This window comes from Falco biarmicus, chromosome 8 (assembly GCF_023638135.1).
Source record: "Falco biarmicus isolate bFalBia1 chromosome 8, bFalBia1.pri, whole genome shotgun sequence".
NCBI classification, from domain to species: Eukaryota; Metazoa; Chordata; class Aves; order Falconiformes; family Falconidae; genus Falco; species Falco biarmicus.
Window position 1 is genome coordinate 42,197,299 of NC_079295.1, and position 23,386 is coordinate 42,220,684.

A 23,386-nucleotide genomic window follows, 5' to 3' on the forward strand; every position below is an offset into this window, starting at 1 on the left:
TTTTGAAGTCATAATATTTCAAAGCACATTTATAATATGTTTGCAATATGGGTAAAAAGATTACTTTAGTCTCCTGGAAAATGTAATTTTCCAGTAATTGGTGTTCTCCTACAGTATCTCATATACATGCACTAATCCCTCTCCTCCAGCCTTCCACATATTTTTATCCTATGTTATACTGAAGTAAGCTGCTAAACTTCCCCAGTAGCCCTGATTTTTAAAATCCCGGTAACTCCTTGTAAAATCAGATTTCTGCAAGGGCAGAGAGTTTCTAATTATCTATTACATACTCTGAGACAAGGGGATCGAGGGCACCCTCGGCCAGTTTGCAGACAGCATCGGGCTGGGGGGTGTTGATGTGCCGGAGGGCAGGGGGCTGCAGAGGGGGCTGGGCAGGCTGGGCTGATGGATGAGGCCAACTGCAGGAGGTTCAACAGGGCTCAGTGCCGGGTCCTGCACGGGGGGCACACCAGCCCCAGGCAGCGCTGCGGGCAGGGGCAGGGGGCTGGGAACTGCCCGGCGGGGAAGGGCCCGGGGGTCGAGAGCTGGCTGAAGGTGAGCCGGCAGTGTGCCCAGGTGGCCAAGAAGGCCAGCAGCATCCTGGCCTGTATCAGAGTGTGGCCAGCAGGACCAGGGCAGCGATGGCCCCCCCATACTCGGCACCGGTGCGGCCGCCCCTCGAACCCTGGGGTCAGTTTTGGCCCCTCGCTGCAGGGGGGTGTTGAGGGGCCGGAGCCGGGCAGGGGCTGGGGCACGAGCCTGATGGGGGGCGGCTGGGGGAGCTGGGGGGGTTCAGCCTGGAGAGGAGGGGGCTCAGGGGGGCCCTGATCGCTCCCTACAGCTCCCTGGAAGGGGGCTGCAGCCAGGGGGGTCGGGCTCTGCTCCCAGGTAACAAGCGACAGGACCAGAGGGAACGGCCTCAAGTGCACCGGGGCAGGGTCAGACTGGGCACTGGGGAACACTTCTTCATGGAAAGGGTGGTCAGGCACTGGGACAGGCTGCCCAGGGGGTGGTGGGGTCACCATCCCTGGAGGGATTTAAGAGACACGTAGATGCGGTGCTGAGGGACATGGGTTAGTGATGGGCTGGGCGGTGCTGGGTTGGTGGTTGGACTCGATGGTCTTAACAGTCTTTTCTAACCTGAACAACTTTATGGTTCTGTTATATTCCCACAGCAAAATTTCCAGCTTTTCTATGATTTGCAGAACAGCCAGCTCCCCACTCCTCAGTTGCAGCAGATTTTCTGAAAACAAGCTACTCTTCTTTTAGAAGGTTTCACCATCAGGATAACAGTGGGTTTGGCAGCATTACGTGTTTATTCTTGTAAGTTAATTGATATGTATTGTGATCACTATACACCTATTACGTGCAAGGGCAGAAAATCAGAGTGATACCGCACAACCTGACGAGACTTTGCTTGTGCTTTCAGTGTGGACTCTGGTCACTAACCCATCTCTGCCCTCTCCGCACTGAGGAAGAGGCCTTTCTTCTGCTACTTGGGCAGATAAATGAGGTTTTGGTGGCTTTTGTGCAATTTCTTGTTGAAACTTCAGTCCCGCCAGGGTCGTTTCCTCCTAGTCCTACCTGCTCCAAGTCTGTGGCAGGAAATGGTAAGTATCCGCTGAAAATTTAATCGGTACATCAAAACCTGTTGGGTATTGTATTAGTAATTAATTCAACATGAGTCAACATAACTCAACATAGTCGTGTTTCATGGAATAATAAACTACAGAGATGGTAGAAGTCTAGTAATGTACCTATATCCTCCTGCTGTCTGTACAGGATATATACAGGGTATAGTTTTCACTGCTGCACTTTTAATACCCATCTTCCAATAAAATGGCTGATTACTCTTCTTCCTATGCTATTTTTGCTGTAAATGAGCAGTGTAATTTCTCTTGCATAAACAAATCTCAGACCTCCTGTACTGTAATGGCTGTGTTTTCCCCAGTAGTAAAAGCTTTAACATTAAGCTGAGTTTATTCTCCTCCCAGCACGGAGCCGGCACACAGCATCCTCACCTCCATGGCACCTGGCAGTAAGTACTGAAGCACACTAATGTGCTCTGGCAAGAAACTTGAGGACAAAAAAAAAAAAGAAAGGAAAAAAGAAAAAAGTCAACCCAAGGAAACTAGAAGGTTCTGCATCCTATCATGATGGAAAATCATATCAGAAAATATTCCAAAACTCACTGGTGCATCTTCACCCACAGATGAGCTGCCCATCCACCTTGATACTTTAATTTCATACATCACCAGTTTCTAAGTGAACAAACAGAAGGATGTTCTGGAGTCCAAACATCCAAGTATATTTTCTTCTACTTGCTTCACCCCATCAACGCTATAATATACTGCTGTGCTAGGAGTTAGGGCTGAAAGAGTTTTCTTTGGTTTAAAAGAAACTTCAGCTCCTCCCCGCTGCTCCCTGTCCACTGCCCCCTTGGGGGTGCCGGGAAGATGGTGGCACTGGAGGAATCCCATCCTCACACACTACCCAGCTATCGCTCCAAAGCAAAGTCTTCGGAGGCAATTATCTTCCGCTTTAACCTCCAACAACCTCAGTTCAAAGGTCAGTGCCCAATAAATGAGATTTCTGCTCAATTGTCTAATCACCGTTAATCTTGTTAGAGTGATCCTCAGCTCCATCTGTTCTTCGACATCTCTTACTTGCACTTTTCCCACCTCCTTCTCTCTTTCTTCTTCCTTTCAGTTTCCTAGGACTTCTCCAAGCACATTTACATCATCTTTTCCTTTTGCTATATTTGGAATTCTCAGTTATTTTTTTTAAACAAAACTACATTTCAAATGTTTCCAATTTCTGAACCTCTTTTATTAAAGGTCCAACAAAATTATATTTCAAATGCTATTTTTTTTCAAGTTGACTTCCTATATGTCCTAAATCTCTGCTAAATTCACAAGAGCTATCTTTTCCTGTGTCCTTTGAATAACTTATTCTTTAAGCTCTAACCCAATAGAGGCTAGATACAGAAACTTTTCCTCCTTACGACCTTTCCTCTTCATTATGATTCCCTCACATTAAGTTCTTATCTTGTTTGGCCACTGTTTTGATCTTAGATATATTGAGAGTCTGTATTCATGCTGTTGTTTTGGGGTTTTTTTTTAACCTTTCCTGATTGTATACTGGCATAGGTGTTTGTGAACTTCTTAACAAAAATATGAAGCTGTTCTCAGAAAAAAATAACACACCACAAAACCAACCAACCAAAAAACCCCAAACCAAACAAACAGGGAGCAGAATTATGCTGTGCATGCTCTTTTGCCTTCAGTAGTGTTGATTCAATCAATTGTCTGCTGGGATTCTCTCAACTGCAGGAGAAAGAGATGCTTAAAAGGTAAAAAAAAAAAGAAACCTTTAAAGCAGCATGTAGAACAAAACTGGAAGTTCTGAATTTTCAGATATGTCATTTTTGTGTCAAATCATAAAAATCCCAGGCATTATCCATCTGACAGTATACATGCATATGTTTCTATATTTAGCAGCTAGGAGATAAGCTTAATAGCTAGCTTGCATTTGCCATCAATAGGTCACGCGGCAGGCGTATGCACGGGACAATGCTCTACTTCTATACCGTGAAGTTCTATTCTCTATTTCACTTGTTTTAAAAAAAGAAAAAACGATCATAACTCAGATCTTAACTCATTTCTTTCAAGGCCTGCTCTGCCAGCATTCAAATTAAAGATACACAGGTTTTCCTGCTGGCAGTTTTAGGGTTATTCTGTAGGAGAGAGGTGGCAGAAACAATCTTAGTTGCCCTGAAACAACGTATAAAATATTAACAACTAGCAATATCCTTCCGTCACAAAGACACTGGTACCCGGCTCCTTCTTACATTCAGTTCAAAGGATTTCTAGTGAGATCAAAACCGAAATCCCTGTAACGCCTGTTCCCCCTGCCCCTGCTTTTGATGTGGGCAGGAGCGGGAGCCTTGGTCCCTGCATGTGAGCATCTCCCCTTGAGGTCAGATCCTTTCAAGCAGCTCTTCCACTGCCTGCTCCATAATGCACGGTGGAGACTCCATTAGATATGGCGAGTTATAAAGCATGATCCTAAAGATGTTTTCCTTCCCCTTCCTTCTTTTTTTTTTTTCCTTGAATACTTTATTTCTTCAAAATTTTAAAAGCATTTAATTTGTATCTTTCTAGTCTCCTCACATGACGATTTTCAGGGGCAGGGGGCAGAACTGGAAATTGGGCAGTGGTTGGTTCCGTAGCATACTGGGAAGAGGAGAAGTGGGGTTTGCTGCTTAAAGACTTCATCTTGCAAAGAGGTGAGAGGGAGCTGTGGGACTGCCTGAGAGGGCTCAGAAACAAGGGTCCTGACCACGTCTCACCATCTCTGTTAACAGAAACCTGAAGAGTGCCAAAACCCTGTCTTTTGGGCTTGTGCAAGCAGAATACCAACCACAAGCAGATAGAAGCCCTGGAGTGATGCTGAGGCTGCTGCAAGCATCAGCCCCGACCTGCACCCAAGTCATGGTTTGTGTGTGCAGGAACAGCAGCCTGCTCTGCTCTCCATCCTCCTTCCGTCCTCTTTCCCCTTTCCCAATCCTTGTTCAAGCACAAAGAAAAGCTGCTAACATCTGTGCTATCGAAACAGCATTGCATCCTCCAGACACACTGCTCTGCACCACACAGATGTGCTGGCTAGCTCATTTCTCTCATTAGGAAGAGAACCTCGTCAATGCCCTGGAGCTGGCAGGGGCAGGATTTCACCCGCAACGCTTCTTGCGTTGAACTCAAGCCATCCAGCAGTGACGTATACTACCTCACGATACAAATTCCTTTTCGTTAACTAGGAAGTGAAAGAAAGCCTTAATCAAGCATCTCAGATCTCAGGAAAATGCAGTAAAGGCCATTCAGCCTTGAGGTCTGGGTCTCTGTAAAAGCAGCCAACGGCAGCACGGAGGCAATGTGCCACACGTCATGTGCTGTGGATGGCAGACACAGCGGGCTGTGACTGTCTCGTCCTTTATGAGCTTAAAGACAATTACAGAGGTGTCCTTGGGCCATCAGCTGTAGGCCGGGGGCTGCCTTCCCTGAGGAAGCGTAAGACTGATAAACAAAATAAACTACTAAGGTCATAAAAAAAGAGGTGTACTGGCCTAGGACTGGCTGACTGGTCCCCGAGTACTGGTTTCTGGTGTTGGAGGACAGTGTGTTTCACTGGCATCAGGTGCAGCATTTAGTTCATCTAAACAGGAACAAAAATATTCTTTTAAAATCCCTAAAGGTTTTTCTATAATTATTTCAATGAACATTATTTGGGGGGTGGCAGGGTTAGGAGGATACTCCAGAAGGGTTAAAAAGTGCCTGGATGAGCCCAGAAAAGGGAAGGCTTGCTCCCTGTGGGTCCCACCAGTGGACCTGCAGGAGGGCCCACAGGGGAACCCACTGCTGGGCTGGTGATGAGACTGTCCTGGCTTCCACTGGGGCACAAGTTAATATTCTTCTTAGTAGCTGGTGCAGCGCTGCCTTTTGGGTTTGGTGGGAGAATAATGTTGATAACACACTGATGCTTTTAGTTGTTGCTAATCATGTTTATACTAAGCCAAGGACTTCTCAGTTTCCCAGGCCCTGCCAGTGAGGAGGCTGGAGTAGCACAAGAAATTGGGAGGGACACAGCCAGGACACCTGGTCCAAACTGGCCAAAGGGATATTCCATACCATAGACCGTCACGCTCAGTACATACACTGGGGGAAGGAGGAGGAAGGTGAGGACATTTGGAGTGATGGCGTTTGTCTTCCCAAGTCACCGTTACACGTGATGGAGCCCTGCTGTCCTGGAGATGGCCGCACACCTGCCTGCCCAGGGGAACTGGGGGATGAATTCCTTGATTTGCTGTGCTTGTGTGCGTGGCTTTTGCTTTACCTATCAAACTGTCTTTATCTCAACCCATGAGTTTTCTTACTTTCACCCTACTGGTTCTCTCCCCCATTCCATTGGGGGCTGAGTTGCTGGCTGGGGTTAAACCATGACTGGACCCATGATGTGACTTGCTGGGGAACACCATGGGACCCACGGTGGGAACCTCTGAGAGGGCAAGCCAAGTGGCATTCCCTGGTCATTGGACCTGCTGTGGGACCTGATGGGCTCAGGGAGCGGGAGACTTAGGAAAAGGTGAGGCCAAGGAAAAACAGGAGGCCCAGAGAATGTGTGAGATCAAAAAAGTGTGGGAATCAGAGAGTGGGAGGCCCAGTGGCACCTCCCACAGCACTGTGGGACCTGTTTTGAGACCTGCCATGAGACCAAGAGGCCCCCAAATTGTTGCTTCAAAGAGTGGAGTCCCAGAGAAAGCTGAGAAGCAGGCACACAAATTTTGGGAGGCCCAGAGAATTTAAGGAGGCAAAAAAAGATTGGCAGATGCATGGAGGAGAAGACCAAGGAGAGTTGGAGGCCCAATAAGTAGGGGTGGCCAAAACTGTTTTGGAGGCTGAGACTGAGTTGAAGGTTGAACAAGCAAAGGAAGCAAAGGCTGTAGAACAAGGGTAGAGGTCCAAAGAGAGCTTCCATGGGATGCAACACAGCACCTGCTGAGGGACCAGTCCCAGGACTTGCCATACAACCAGACATGACACAAGCAGTGGGAAGCCCAGTGAGTGTTGTTCCAAATAGCTGTGGCCCAGAGAGAGATGGAGGCCAAAACGTGTTGAAGGCTGAAAGGAAGATGAGTGCAGACTTTGTGAGGGCCAGAGAATTTACAAGACCAAAATTTCTGGTAGTTCCAAGGAGAAGGAGAGACCTGCTGGAGATATGGTGGCCCAGAGAGAGAGTAGAGGCACACAGAATGTGTAAGGCCAAGACATGGGAGGCGCAGACAGAATCCACCATCCAAAACTTACCCAGTTTCTTTCATAAATCTCTTGTTTTCCCCCTTCAGGGAGGAACAGCAGAGCCTCAAGGCCTCACCTTGCCCACAGGTCCCCTCCTGGCCTCTCCCAAGAGACCACCAAAGCCCACAAGTATTCTCTGTCCTGGAGCACACCCACAGCTGAACTTCACCCATCTTCTCATCTTCATGAAGAGAAAGTAATGGATTACATTGGACAAGCAGGGTTGCAAAAAAGGAAATAATCTTAGTTCAGCAGTCTTTGTTGGCTCTTTGGAAATCAAACCACAGCTGAACCGGAACAGGTTATGGTCTTGGTCATCTACAACTTCTTACTACATGCATGAGCTGGAAGGCAATAGCAATGAAGAGAAGAAACAGCAAGGCAGAAGATAAATGTCATGAAAGAATGACCTCCATTGCACAGCCAAGATAGCTGTACAACATGGAGAACCGGGGAGATGCTGCTCTGGGCTGCTGACTCACCCATCAGGAACAGCCACCCCTCGGGAAGGCACGTGCCCAGTGGGTCCTTGTTGCGATGGTTGGAGGGAAGAGCTTGCCCTTGGCAGAAAGGCTTCCACACAATATTTTTCTCCCCTGAAAATACTGAATTTAACAAAACCTTATCAAATGTACCTCTGCTTTTCTTGTGAAGTCCCTTTTGGTAAGGAAAAACAGGGAAAATCTATTTGCAAGGCCATGTGTGTGCCTTGTGTGATTAGAGCTGGAAGAGCACCAGAACCCTCAGATGGCAGAACACAAGGACAGCCAGGGTCAGCGAGAAAAGCCAAGCTGGCACACCCGGGTACAGTTTTTCACTCCTTGAACCAAACCATATGGGAAAAGGCTCTTTGCTGTGATTCAGATTTTCCTCTTTTTCCTCTGTCTCCAAACTATAGGTCAGAGCACACCCAGGGTTTTATTTCCTTGCTCCCAATGGCACATAAACATTGCATTTTGAAGAGTTTTATGCTTTAACCTCTTTGTTCAGAGACCTCATAAAGGGAACAAGGTGCAGTGTTGGGGTAGGACTCTTCCTGCATGAGGGACAAAGGTCTGGGTTTGTGCTTTTTCACTCTTCTCTTGCTTTTAAAGTGCATTCTGCTAATGTTTACAACTATTTAGAGGAAAATACTCCCTTTGCCCTAAAAGCTGGTTATGGGCTTGTAATGATGAAATAAAAAGCAGAGTGATTTCATCCTGGCTATTGGTGATGGGCTCAGTCAGGCAGTAAAAAGGTCCCTGCAGCGCACGTGGGCTGTGCTGAGCTGCAAGCCCACAACACGTCTGCTGCAGGAGGGAAGGCAACAGTTAAGGCAGCCCTGGAAGAGAAAAAGAGCACTGAAATAAGGGATAGATGCAGCAGCTTTTGGAGAAGGGGGAGATGAGAGTCTGTCCTCCAGACCCTGTCTCAGGTCAAGGGTGAAACAGGGGCTTGAGCAGACAAGCAGCACCCAAGTGCTCTCCCATGCAGCTGAGAAAGGACAATCCCCATCACTGCCAGTCGTATTTGAAGGGGAAGGAGCAGGACAACGAGATATCATCCAAGGGAAAACGAGATATAATCCAAGGAAAGATGGGATTACATAGATTGCCGAGTTCCCTGACAAACTGGGAAAACCACATGGCCTGATTACTGTTTGGGAAAAAAAAAAAAAAAAAGAATGCAAGCATTGTGCTTTGGGAGGAATTAGAAGGTATGTGGATGAGTGTATTATCAAATCTTAGCAAGTGTTTTGCCCATTAGAACAATACACCGATATCACAGCTGAGGTGGAATGCAAGTTCTTGGGACACATCAACATCACCACGGAAACCTTCAACGACAGCCAAGCAGAAGGACCAGCTGGCTCTGGAAAGCTGCAGAGCACAAAGCAGTCTGAAAAGGTGCTGTGTCCTGACCTCTCATTTCGATGGCTCCCATGGGCTACGCACTGCCCTAAGTGCCTGCTGAGGATCCAGCCCTTGAAGGAGTGCCTGTCCCTGCTTCCCGAGGGTCCCTCATGGGCAACACGTGCGTAATCCACCCATTAAATCCACAGCCGCTGGCCACCCCGTGTCACATTGCAGGGTGGGTTTCTCACAGCATGCAGAGATATTGCCACCCTGGGAAGGGGGCCTGGGGCACATGCATCACCCCAAGCACAAAAGCAGGGACCCCTTGGACCATCCATCACCCTTCTCCCCCTCCCCCATTCCTGGTTCATCTTGTGCTGCCAAGTGCTGAGGAGAGGATGGAGCCTTGTCCCACATTTCCTGCAAGGCTTTGGGGTTCAGGAGCTGCCCCCAATTCCTCCTGCTTTGCCATCTCTAGCAGCGCACCAGCTCTCCCTGATGCTCACCCCCAGCCCTCCCATCCCTGTTCCCTCCAAGCTTTTGGGCAGTCCAAACTGCAGGTTCCTCAGAGCCAAAACTACAAAAAAACAAAACCAAAACACAACAACAACAGTTTCACCCCATCCCTTCTTTAAAAGAGCAAAACAAACATCTGGAGATGATGAAGCATCTATTACTGTTTGAAAGGATAGTTGGGGCTCAGAGGGACCCAGCAACATTCAACAGTGGACTTTAAAAGATCATTAGCATCTCAAAAAGCTACACCCATTGAAAAGAAAGGCCTTTTTGGAGGCCACAATGGCAGCTGAGTGGCTCTCAGGTTGGCTCATCATCTGGTTTAAAAGTCAATACTGATAAAGCCCCCAAACCAGCAAAGTGCTTAAGCAAAGTACTTCGGGTTAAGCACCTGTTTTGTCAGGGCTGAGTGAGCATTTGCAGACTCAACTGCAGCCTGTTAACATGGAAATGACATTTTTCTGTTATCCTAAACTCAGCACTAATAACTTTTTCCCATGCCTGACTCTGCAATAATAATGAAGAGTTGATAGTAATAAAGAGCTGAAAGCACTGATTCCCCCCCCCCCCCTTTCTCTTCTGTAGATACAAAGTAGTTCAGACCTTCCTCCACCACATCCCATGGTAAACCTGAGCAGGTTTGCAGAGTTACAGCACAGGTCCCACCGATGACTCATTTGCCTTCAAAAGGCAGCTTTGGGAGTGCTCCATGCCACCCATCTGGGACTATTTCAGGCAGGGACTGCAGTTCCTTGCTGTCACACCTCTACAGGAGAAAAAAAAGAAAGAAAGAAAGGAAAAAAAAAGAGAGAGATCTATCATTTAACAGAATATATGGGTTTCAGCATGCCCCAAGTAGCCTCAGCTCTCAGCTCCACACGTTCAGACCCAATCTGAACTGGGGGGGGGCATCTCCAGCAGCATTCTGCTAAGGACGACCAGAGAAATACTTTCTCAGAAAAATGTCAAGCTTCACCTCTCTCCGATAATACCTGCATACAAAGAAATTACATCAGAAATGACTTCTCTCAATCTCAGTAAAAGCACATTAGGAAAAACTTCAATTTCTAGGAAAAAAGACTTGACAGCTCTGTTGAAATTACCTCTGGTAATTTTAACTGAGTGGATGCTTTTATATTCGATTGCACCAAAAATGTAAAGCACGTCACTTATTAAGCTTTTATGTCTGACATTCAGTCTGGTATCTGACGACATCTTTCTAACAATCTGGAGATCATGTAGCTAATGTACTTGGAAATGGCAGAATTAGGTATGGTGGAAAGTCATTAAATTTGAAATTAAATGGGCTCTCTTGTTCTTGAAGGTAATCTTAAAAAAAAAAAATGCCTCTGCAGAAGTCAAAAGCCATCTCCCATATTAACTGTCTGAGCTTTCTTGTTCTTCCTTTAATAGCGACAATTAGTCGACTTGAGTATCACACCAGTTTTGCTGTGATTAAGGGCAGGGGGGGACATGCAGGCTCCCACAAAAATGAAGCATCGAGTCCTCACCACTGGCACCAGCCAGAGCCCTTGTCTTAGTCTGAGCTTTTTTAAACCAATTTCAGAGGTTAAAAACAAAATGCCATGCAGGCGATCTGATGCTCTGGCAAGCCAAGCTATTTTCTACCCAAGGCTTTTTAGCAAGAAACGTCTAACAGTAAGTACATCATAAGGCTGCCTTTAAGGGGCAATTGCAGGGAGGGACAAAGATCTCACTTAGATTAGTCTATTAAAATCCACATAAAAATAAAAATAGCTGAAGGAAAAAAAGCCTCTAAAGCATTTAGGCCAAATTAAACAGCCTACAAATGCTTAAAATGGTGTTGCCATGGTTTCGTACACCAGCAGGATGCTATGCCATCTATACTCCGTGGTTCTCCCCTGGGATTTGGGAATCCCAGCCCCATAAAGGGTGATGGGCGTAAGGTGGCAGGGCTGGCTCCTCACCCCATGGCTCAGCAGAGCCCTCCCCTAGCACACCCGGGCGTATCTCCATGCATGGGCAGCTCCAAGCTACCCGTGCAAACTCACATGGCACCCATTCCTTCGCAGGAGCCTGATTGGTGACCGTACCGTGTTATAGTACGTGCAGCAAACTAAAACCCCTCAGATGCTGCCACTCACCATGTGCTCTGGGACCAGCCATGCTCTGGCATCAGCAAAGGGCGCCAGTGACTCGTAGAGCTCTTTGGAACATCTTGGTTCCCACCTTATGGCTGAGCTGAGGCTGTGTTTACCCATGCATACACGTCCTGCAATTCATTAATGTGGCAACGATCTCTGAGCAAACGTTAGTGGTCTTTGTGAGTGTACAAAACGATGCATCGCTGCCAAATATCTGGCTACAGTTAACAGCTTCAACTCTAAAGGTAAGCACCATGGAGGAAAATATAAATGCATTATTAAAAAAAAATCAAAATAAACCTTAAAGAACAATAAAAACAAAACAGTTACAATATAAACACACCCTTTTGTGCCTCTCTGCTGTAGCACATACCGCAGAACATATGGCGTATAAGATCACCCACGGACCAGCGCTTCCTGTACGGGCTAAGGGTAACTCGAGATGGGGAACAGCGAGCCCTGCTTCCCTTTGCTTCTGCTTCTGCCTTTCACGTGGGTCTCACCCCAATAAGGACAGCTCTTGCAAACCACTTACCTGCTCTCATTAGCGGCACAGGCTATCAGGACAGATACGTCCTGGCAAACAGAGGAAAACCAGGCCAGCTGGTAGTACCTGAGCATAACCATGGGACCTACTGGAAACCCCACTCCTGAAGTTATTCAGCTGAAGCACATATTCCCAGGCACAAAGCCCATGGTCCTGTTCCCTGTGCCAGCACTGTTGTCTGTAGGGCACCCGCAGTGCCCCAGCAGGGACACGCTGTGTGTGCATCTGGGTGAAGCACGGCTCACAGGATGAAGGCAGTTTCATAAAAACTCCTTTGATTTGTTTAATGAGCTGCTTATTGCCAGAGATGAAAGTAAGGAGCGTGGCAGCTAACAAATCTGGGAAGTGCTATTAATGTTGTTTTCTAGCATTTCTTGATGGGGGGGTTAAAAAAAAAAGAAAAAAAAAGACATGTTTCTTGGCTTTATACATGAGCTCACTACGTCCAGGCTCTGTAAAGCTGTGTATAGGGGGTCCTGAAGCCTCGGGATGTCACATTGGGAAGGGCACCGGGAATGATACCCAGAGGACATGGTGCCCCAGGTGTATGTATCCATGCTCCTGCTTCCTGCCTGCAAAGTCCTTAGACCATCACCATCCCCAGTGGGGAAGAGCCAGGAGTGAAAGCCTATTGCTTACCTCATTAGCTGCCATCTAATTCATCAAAATAATAGCTTTTAAAATGACATTATAGAGCTGAGATGGGCCATCCCCAGCTTCCCCTATTGCTACAGCCCCTGTGACGCTGATCAAACACAAATACCTAGACAGATGTACAACCCCCACCCTAGCTGATGGCAGGTCGCTTTTCTGACCTTATGGCCTCCATGGCAAGCAGCGGCTGAAATCGGACTTAAAAAGAGCCCCGCACCCGAGTTGTGATACTCAGGGACCCCGGGACTCCAGCCACTCACCCTGAAATGCCAGCGAGTCTCATTAGCGCACAGGACAGCCCTTTTCTGTGGTCTGGAAGATGAACAAATCCCCCGGATTCAGGGCTATGAGAGGCCGATGTAGCGAGCTCCGCACAGCTTCCACAGGCACCGTGAAACTACTGACAGCTACAGAGGTAATTTAAATGGTGTATGTTTGAAGTGTAGCTCACATTAAGTACCAGTGGGTAGTAAAATAATTTTAATTATTCCCATGTCCCCTAAGTTTTCACACCTCCACTTTCTAATATTCAATTCCCCTGTTTTCTTTTTTTTGGAGTTAATTCTTTTTTCAGGCAAAGAAGAGCAGAAATATGGTTTATTACACAAAATAAACCAACATGCTCTGTGATTTGGCTACAAAACATGCAAGTTTTGGGAATGGCATATATAGTGTACTGCATAAAAACAGATTTCACAAGGGACCATGTCAAACATAGCAGTTATTTTCCCTAAACAAGAAGAAGTCTTGCTTGCTAAGTCAGTTTTACTTCTTTGTCTAGGGAAGAGTTTTCAAAATTCTTCTTTCTCTTCAATTTATGCAATTTTCACCAAGTTTTTTCCAGCTCTGTGAATGGCCCAAAGCATGGACTGCAAAAGCACAGAGCTGATTACGGAGAGAGGATCAGGAAAAGTCTGAATGTGGACACACAAATTCAGCACCTGGTAAATCTGTACAAGTGTCCCCGCTCACACTCAGCCAGCTTCAACACCAGCAGGTCATTGTCGCAGCACTCTCCAAACTAGCAAACTGCAACAAGGTCCTTTACCATCTCATACCAACACACTCTTCATGCCAGCCCCTCTACTGCCTTCTCATCTCACCCAGAACCCACTCTTTCCTCTCCCTACTTCTTCCTCGGCTGCTCTCTTTTCATTGGCTCTCAATCACTTACCAGAACAAGCCACAGCTGCACCTTATCTACATCAGCCAACCCACCACCCCTGAAGCCAGCCCACAGCTGTATATTATCAATGATAATTAACCCAGCTTCATTCCTCTACATGACACCGCTTTCCAGCTCAGGCATTATCATGAGCCATGATATATCCCCTACTGTTGTTCTCATGCCAATGTCAATTCCTGCACATACAAGAGATTCTCAGCAGTCCTTATTTTCATAATTTTCAATTCTTTTCATTTTCAGGCTTTTTAATCTGCTTGTCAGTTAAAGGGCTGCAAATACACACCTTCAAAAGGCAGAGAGCTTGACGCGGAGGGCTTTAGGAACATAAACGTGGTGTGGGGTCTCCTGTCCCACGCTTCCCAAGTGCTTGAGGCTCACAAAGTGTTAATATTTCTCTGGCCTGACCTTAGTGTGTTATTGTCAATTTTTATTTTGCTATTGAATGTGTACCCTTAGGCAAGCGTTTGCCCTCTTTGCCTCAATTTTTCAATCCATAAAGTAACAACGGAATTACAATACTTTGACAGTTATGAAAACACATGGCATTTATAGTCATTTTACATAATGCTTACTTTTCAAAAAATGGATGCATTGCCTCAAATTTCATGTTAATGTGCTGGACTATCATGGAAAATACCTCCAAAGGCAAACAGAAATAGCATAAAGCTCATGGCAGGTGGAACCAAAACTTCACAGCATGAGGCTGTAGCAAACCCCCTGCACCTGAGGAAAACCAAATCCTATTACACCAGGAGCCCAAATGAACCAAAGAACATTATCACTTCATCTATCGAAAATTTCCTAAGCCTAAGGTGCCACAAACACATTTATATGAATGATTTTAGACTAGATAGATGTCTTAATATTTAAGATGTCAGATGGAGTAATATGTAAGTAATTATGTTTTGCCTTTCATTCAGTCTTTGTCAGGGGTACAGACTGATGGCCCTGGAGATTGAAGGCTTCTGTCTAGATAGTGAAAATACTCATTTTTAACGCAACGAGCACAAGCTTTCCCTGCTACGCTCTCCCAAAGGGGCCAAAAGCGGGACTGATCTATTCAGCTGTGGTTGAATCTTGCCCAGAAGAAAAGAGTCCTCCCTTTAGTAATCTATGGAAATATTTTAATATATGAAACATGTACAGCTGGTTTCCTGAGCGGCGGTGAACTGGTACTGGTATGGAACACAGCCTTAGCACATGCCTTATGAGCAGTGCCCATACTAAGAGCAGTTAATACAAAACCTGCCATCACTGGGTGCCTCTGCCTTTGCAGATCCACCACAAACAGGCAGTCTGGCATCGTTCCTCCATGCAACCTGGGACAGGCAAAACTCAGCCTCTCCCAAACCTCCTCTAGGCAGCAGATTTGCTTGAGCCGAGAGGGTTTGGCTCCTCCACCATGAGGGCAGTGGGAAACTACTGATAAACAGACCAAGAAACAGAGGTGACAGAGATTATTTTCAGAGCAGTCTCCCAAGGGAGCAAGGAGGTACTGGTGGAGGTGCCAAGTCAATCCACATCAGGTAAAAATGAAAGCATGAGTCTTCCTGCTTGCTTCAATGTGACCAAGCCCCAAGAATTCACATAAGACCTCATTTTCAGGAATCCAGCTGCATCCCTGGCAACCTGCGCCCTCCTGGGAGATGCACCCCATCATTGTGCAGCTGGGACCAGTACAAGCCAGCAGCAAGCAGCTGGCCCATGAGATGGGGAGACCTTTTTCACATGAATCTACCTGTGTTTGACACAGCTCTGCATGGCCTCACGTGCTGCCCTGAGTGCCCACATGTCCTGAAGTCCCAACTCCTTTCAAGGTGATGGGAAACTTGGGCTGACCTCAGCAGCAGTCTAGAGTCAGGAAGGATGGACTTTTGCTCTTAATCTGCTGCTGTCACCATGCTCCTGCCATACCTATATTTATTGCCTATTCATACAACAGCACAAATTCAAGTATAAATTCAGTGCAGAACACAATTCATAAACTAGCCATTAGCAACACCACACATGGATGTGCAAACCAGATCTATGTAGCCCAATAGCAGGACTACTAATATCTACTCACTGATATAACCATTAAGATTAATGAACATCACTATTTTATCTCTTCACTTTTAGCTGTTGCCAGCCTTTTATGGTTGTGACGAATCTGCAGAGGCCACTTAGGAGCAATATTTGACAATTCTGCTTTATTTTGCCCAGCTTCCCTATCAAAGAACACCAGTGATTTTGCAAAGTAATTTGTGAAAGCATGAATATGCCACGTGAAGGGAATGAAACCATTGCTCAAACTCCCATGCCTGCTCCAGACGTGCAAAAATTAATTCACCCCATGAAAAAAAAATCTATGTTTCATTGAACTGCACGATATAAAAACACGTTTCTTCCAGCAACCCAGAAACACACTGCCCTACACTCCTCCCTCTCCTGCTTTGGTTTATTTGCCCTCTCCTAACAGAGCCCATTCCATGTGTCACCATCACCTGATTGAATTAGCAACAGCCCACAGTAAATATTTAAAAGAAAAAACTTCACAGCATGATGAGCAGACTTTTGCAAGTTGGCATAACAACAGTAGGAGAAACAAAACCCTCTACGAAATACCAGTAAGAATTATCAAAGGGTCTTCGGGTCTCACGTGCCAAAGCTGCAGCTACAACTGTGCACAGGCATTGCGTTTTGCTGATCTTGAGGCTCATTAGTGGAAACACAGCTGTTTTCTCCAGGAAATTGTCAGCCTCTTGATGTAATACCGACTTGGTGAGGGGAAGCTGTTTTAATTACCACCTGGAAATAGACAGCAAGTGTTTACAAGTTGCAATAGGCTCTCCCCTGGGGAAGAACACGGCTTTCTTAACTCTTTAGTGCTGTGACCCAGGTATTTATTTACTTTTGTTTGTATTTGTGCAAAGCTCCAAAGTGGTGATGGATGTGCCTTGGGACTGGCTAATATAGAGGCAGGATAAGCGTCAGTTGACATGAAGATAAGAACTCAAGAGTTGATGGGCTCAGGCAGAGGTGCCAAGCAAACCAAGTGCAGCTCACTTGCAAGGCCTCCAGCATGCTCGTTTTTAAAGCTCCAGCTTGGTGGCACTCTCAGCATGCAGAATTCATCCCCAAGCAAAAGAGGTCAGGAGCACAGGCACCTGACACCTGACTGGGAAGGTCTGTTATCAGATACCAGGGCAATTGCAGGCTCCAGGCACCTGAAATGCTCGGGGAAACTAAATCATGCCTCACCTAGGCTGTATATCTGCATTCAGCTCTTGACCTAGAGTTGAAAGAGATCTGAAAGATGTGTGAAGGTTTTCCTTTATCTCTAAATACCGGGAGACTTGGAAGAATGCTAAGCAGGAATGCATGAACCAGCCCACAATCCCAGCAAATACACTGTGTGGAAACTGTAAACACAAGGGCTGACCTGGGTGATACTGGATGCGCATGGCAAGCAAGGCTGAGCGAGGGCTCTTGCAGGAGAGGCACTGCGAGCCCTTTAGTCCCAACTGGACAACAAAGCAGACAGTTAAGTAGAGGCAAAGGACTTCCTTAAAATATGCAACAAGAATCCAAGACTACCTACATTTGTCATCTACACTCTGCTCTAGGCACCCTGTACAGTAAGAAAGGCTGCGGCTGCTGTCTGTAGGCAGCACTGCACATCACCTGTTCCAAAGCAGAGTAAATTACTCTTCCAAGGAGGCTTGCTATCCCCAAAAACTACAAAGTTAATTCAGGCAACTGACTTAACACCAGGCATCTAAATTGTGCTAAGTTAAATGGAATTCTTGAGGATATTTTGTTTGATTAGATATTCCTTACGTGATTCCTATGGCAGCACTGCAAGTCTGGAGGATCTTCAAGGTTACCCACATTAAAAAGCCGAGAACACGACACAAAAAGCTAAAAACATAACACTGGCCCCAAATCAGCAAGACTTTAAATCCGTGACTCTGCAGCTGATGACATTGCACAGGGAGCTCACCACTGCGGACAGCTGGTACCCACACGGCTCAGCCCACAGAGGAGCGCTATGAAAGCTGGCCTTGTTCCTGCAGCATCACTGCTGCGCGCGCGAGGAAGCCAACCAAGAGCAGCTCTGGGGCAGCACGTGTGCTCCAAGAGGAATGCAAAGTGGTGTGGGAAGAAGGAGCAGGAGCCAAGCAGCTGGCTTCGATTAATCATCAGCTCTCGAGGAGGCTGGGAGGATGACTCTGGGGTGGTGAAGACCAGACCACATTGGTTGGGGAGAGGGACTGAGGGGAGGTGGGTGGTGTGGGCAGGCTGCGATGTGGCGGGGCAACCTCAGAGCATGTTGGTTAGACACACTGGGGGGGCAGGGGATAGCTCTGCAAATAGCATCAAGCCCACGACTAGATAAATGCAGTTATTTTGGTTTTGACTTCAGGAGACTTTGGGTTGTTATACACACTGTTGTTCTGTGGGTTTTCTTAATCTTTCCATCTTTAAGTTCTCTGTTTCTTTCCTTTGCAGCTGATTCACTCCCGTTTGTTCTCAGGGGCTCTGCCAGCAGTGGGATAGCTGATGTAGTTGAACTCTTAACAGCTCCACGTGTGGGTGAAATACTCCAGCTGCTACCAAGAACAGCATTTATGACTGGTTTTAAGTGTGTTTTTGGAAGCACAGGTAAAACCATATCTCTGTAAGACTGTGCTCTCCATTCCTGTCCCTTTTGCATCTAAATGAGACCCCACCCCTGAAGGAACATCTCTTCTCTATGTAAATAATACTGCACTCCCCTAAAGGCCTGTCTCTACCCTATGTAAATAAAATTGCAGCCCCTCCAGGCCTGTCAGTGCTAGGCATTAATGAGCCTGCAAAATCGTTTCTTCTCTCATTTGGTTTGGCAGTGCAGATGCTTAAGTCTCTCAATGTGTTATTCAGAAAGTTTGGAAAATGTAAAGTATGCCTGAGAGAAATGCCAAATCCCTTAACTCATGGGGGAAGCGTTCATATAACTTGGACGGGGGGTGGGGGAAAGTACTCATGGGGGTGTTTACTGTGTGCATTAAAACTTCCCTGTTGTTAAGAACTGTCTGTATCTGCACAAGAGCTATCTGCTAATAGACAGAAGCACCCAGACAATGGTAAAAATGGTGAGTTTCTGCAAAATAAGTCCCCGTGTGCAGGGCAGGCAGAGCACATCTATTTGCAACACCAAGGAGAGATGTTGCTTTTATCATACTACTAGGAAAAATTTGTCAGAATCCATGCCAAAATGGAAGTGAAGATTTTGTAATTTTTTTTAAGGGTGTCTTAACTGAAAATCAAACCCATGGCTGTATCCCAGTGTTGCCCACTGACTTCAGTCCCAGCCACGACAAGAGGAGGTGGGATGGGTTATTCTTACATGCAGGAAGGATTAAATTCCTCAATGGAGCAGTGGCTGCAAGCTGGTGGTGTCTCTCCACCAAAGCTCTTATACGTGGTGAGATCTGGAGGAGACCAGAAGCCCAAGAGCAGTGCAGGCAAGCCAGGATTCAAGCACAGCTTTCCACAGGAGGTCCTCACCTTTCAGGGATGGGGGTTAGCAGGGAGAATCACCCCCAGCGAGCAGAACTGCTGGGTTTTGCCTCCTCCTCCTTCTGGTAACTCCCTTCTGTCTCAGGGCAGCGGTAATGGGGTGGCTGTCCCCGCCAGCTCCTGGGCACACCAAGGTGATCTGCCATGCGTGGTGCCATGTTGTGCTCGCCTGGTTCAGGGCTCTGCAGGCTGCAGTAATAGTGTTTAAGAAGGGATTAACTACAGCAGTGCTTGGGCTTCTGGTCATCTTAGCCATCTGTAATTTCAGTGTGAAATCAGTAAGTGCTCAATTTCCTTACCCGTTTTCCTATAAACTTGAAAGAAGGTGAAGTAAGAGCACCTCGTGAGCGATGAAAGACTGGAAGCAACCACTCCCAGCATCTGCTCCAAGCAAATGTGATCTGGGCTCTGCTTCCACCGGCTAAGGGGCAAAGCAGGACCTGCTTCTGGCATCTCCTCCTTCCACCGGGTGCCTTTGGGCAGGACCCCAGCAGAGACTTTGGGTTTTCAGCTCCAAAGCATCTGGCTCCCTCTTGTGCTCCTCGGGTTTATGGCAGGAGAAGTCGGATGGGACAAAGTCTTGCTGGTGGAACCCTCTGCGGGAGGTGGCCCCTGCTCAGCTGCTCCTGTCCAGCCCGAGAAGCAGATCGCATCGGTAGTTGTTAGTCAAGACGTGACCCGACACGGACCATCTCTGTATTCTGGTACCCTTGAGCTTGCCAGGAAATATCAAGCTGTTCCTGGAGCACGGCTCAGGAATAGGCTGTGCAGCTCCATATGCACTACGCACAGCCTGCTGCTTATATCTTGATCAAGGACGAGTTGTGACTGTCAGCCATACCTTCTACCTTGGAGGAGATCCACCCTTCTTCTGCGCGCTTTGGGCCAAGCGACAGCGCTGCCATCTGTGCGTATATCGCTCGGCATGCAATGTGCTTCCTCCTCCACCATGTCAGGAATTTAAGGAGTATGAAACGATTTCACCTGTGCAAAGATAACAGAACTTTGTTTTTCCCCTATTTCGTACAGATTATTATTTTTCTTTTTTAAAGTACTCTGTGTAGCAGGTCCTGATCCATACTGCTCCTGTTACAAAGGTAGTAGCAGTAACGAGGGGGGAAATACACCTGAAAAATGGCTTTAATGTAATGCTCCAGCAGCAGTGGCTGCTGCCTTTAGAGGTAGTATTTCTTCTTAACTGAGTTACTTTTAGGAGATTTCTTTAAAGGTCAGTAATGGGTGTCAGGAGACAAAGGAAAGCTGTGTTAGGAGAAGCAGAAAAAGGGACTTGTTTCCAGCAGATGTTCCACAGCTCGCTATAGCTAAGGAAAAAGTAAGTACAACCAGACCAGGTGCTGTCAATTCTGAATTGTTGTGCAGTTTTGACTCATTTTTTCTGTTGGTTTGTTTGTTTTTTAAAATCTTAATTAAAATTTGTAATGAATTATTTATTTTCTCTTAGCCAAACTGTCTGGTTCTCTTCAGGCAGCCTGCTGCAGCAATCAGGGAAGACTCCCATCCTCTAATGGTAGATGAAAATGGTAAAGTATCTACATGTGATTTCGCTACACTCTTAGTTTAAAAGAGAGGGATGGAAAAGGTCCTTTCATCAGTAACTGCAGCAGATTGAAGGGTAGAAGCCCAAAGGATAAGAAATGAGTTACTTTGGATTAAATTGGGTAGAAGTCATGTATCCCATGAACACCCACCAGCGAGGGAAGAAGCCACAACAGAAATGTTGTGCACTGGAGAAGGAACTGCCCCAGCGTTAGCCTGGCCTGGCTCTACAGCTGCTTTTCTGTTGTAGATGTGCAACAAAACAGGAATGTGTGTGTTTGTTTACGGGAGCCTCCTGAGAGCCGAACCGAAGCCAAGTGAGAGCCAAGCGAGAGCCACAGCTCCTCCGGATACACAGACTGCTAAATTTATCTCCTCTCCCGGTGGGAGTATGTCCCCATCCGACCCCAGTGGGCTGCAGGTACTGACTCACCGGCCGCCCTGAGCTCACACTCAGCTGATGAATATCATCTGTTTTCATCTGGGTTTTATGCTCCAGTCTCCAGTGTGGCCAGATGAAGATGTAAGCCTAAAAGTTGTCTTAAACGATGAGTTATTTGCTAGTAACACTATTTATTTTTCCTACACATCGTTTTCTTTTTTGTTTTGTTTTGTTTTTTAAATAAGACACATGGATCTCAAAAGTAGCAAGTGCTTCTTTAAGGAAATGTCACTCTGGCATTGCAGTCTTTCAGGAGACGTGACAGGTCTTTTGTAGCATGTGCTTTTTTAACAAGCACACAGAAAGTTTCAATGCAACTCAAAGGTGGCACAGACAGTTTCGATGACAATAAAACCTGCAAGAAGGGGTTTTTTCCTAATGTAACAACCTCCTTCCTGCAGGAATTGAATGCATCTTTTACATTGCATATTAAATGCACAGGTACAATGGGGACTAAAGGAGGCTTTGTCCTCCTTTTGCTGCCCAGAGCAGCCCTTTGTGTCAGCGAAAGGTCTCCAGTCAATCATTCTTCCTCCATCCACCTCCTCCACCCCCTCCAGCCAACAAGGAGATTCCTTTTGCCTCTGAATTGTGTAATATTTTCCCTGCTAAGGGATGTCATATCGTCTCGCAAATCCTCAGGTTTCCAGGTGACAGGAAATGGCGTTTAGGCCACTGACTGTAGTGGGGCGCTGCCAGGAACTGCACTCAGGTTCTGTTGTTATTTGTGACGTTTTTTATTATTTTTTGGGCTTTGCCAATAGGCGTTGTCCCTGAAGTCAGAATTGGGCTTTGTATTTATACAACTCGAATTGTTACATATCCCCTTCTGGTGAAGGGCAGCAAGCATCGGCACAGCAATAAGGACAAATATTCTGTTGAGGTCCCACAAGCAAATTATGCAAATTAGAAGTGCAAACCTGACGCTGAGAATGCTGAGTGAGAAACAGTGGTTTAGATCTAGGAGTAACATCTGATATGATTTCCCGGATATTATCCAATACACACAAATACTAAATGCCTTTCTCAAGTGGAGTTTAACAGATACAGCAGTGCTTTGCTTGCTGTAAAAATAACTGAGATTGAGAGCTGGCAAGTCTCTTACCAGACCTAATACTGTTTTGTTTTGTTGTATTTGAGTATTCATGGTAATGACAAAATAGTACTTTTTTGTTTGTTTGTTTTGCTAAACATCTATTGTTTTCCACCATATCTACATCATGAAGGAAGGAACAAATAGTGCTTCACTTACAATGTTATTCTGTTGAAATGCTGTTTATATTTTTACAGTAAACACCAGTTTGTCCTGGTGTATCACAGCTTTTTTTCTCACTACAGAAAGCAGGTTCCTCTCTACAGCTAAATCTTATTAGAGTAGCTCAGTCACAGGCCGTACATGCCACAGCCTCACTACTATTGCTAGTAAAGACCCTGTGTTGCCCTGTCCTTGCACAGCTACAAGGAACCATCGAAGGTGACAAAGGTGGGGTGTTTCTGGCTGATGCCGATGCAAATCTGACATGAAAAGGTAGCCCTGGAAAGCCTGGAGCATAACAATAGCTACTATGTACTAATCCACCCTGGACCCAGACCCCCATTTATTAGGCACTCCATAAACAAAACAACCATGGCAAAGCTCTTTTTGTCTAAAGAAATGACATCCTCAGTATGAGACCAGAGACAGCAGATGGGAGAGCGCTGGGGAAACAATGAGACAATGCTGGCTAGCGGGTGAGAAAGGCCCCGCGCTCAGCAGCCAGGCACTGCCAAGGCCACTGTGGCAAAGGGGTGTTTGAGGAGTGAATCTGAAGAGAGGCTGTCATGACTGAACCAGGATTCAACAATAAAATCTTATTCAAATGTGATGTTTTCAAGATTTTAAGTTATTGACTGAAAACCGTCCAGTAAAAATGGCCTGCTTGCCAGCCAGACCCGAATGACACCTGTACTGGTGCTGCAAGCTGTTCTGTTGTCAAACCTGACTCAAAAAGCGACACCCAGCCAGCAGTAACCAGTCAGGATTCAAACTAACATCAATGCCAGTTGCTTACCAGTCTAGCCCTAAATATTTATTGAAGTGAACAGGAAATAATACTGTTAGGAATCAGAAAACCCAGGCTTTTCAGAAAAG

At 46.3% G+C, this 23,386-nt stretch overlaps 1 long non-coding RNA gene across 1 annotated transcript; it reads right to left on the bottom strand.

Moving 5' to 3' along the window:
* Positions 1 to 9,980: 9,980 nt before the first annotated feature.
* On the bottom strand, positions 9,981 to 20,406 carry LOC130154457 (uncharacterized). Its single transcript, XR_008823746.1, has 3 exons — positions 19,556 to 20,406; positions 19,245 to 19,445; positions 9,981 to 16,502 (listed from the first exon to the last, which is right to left on the bottom strand). It is a non-coding gene; the product is annotated as an uncharacterized LOC130154457 (long non-coding RNA).
* Positions 20,407 to 23,386: the final 2,980 nt, after the last annotated feature.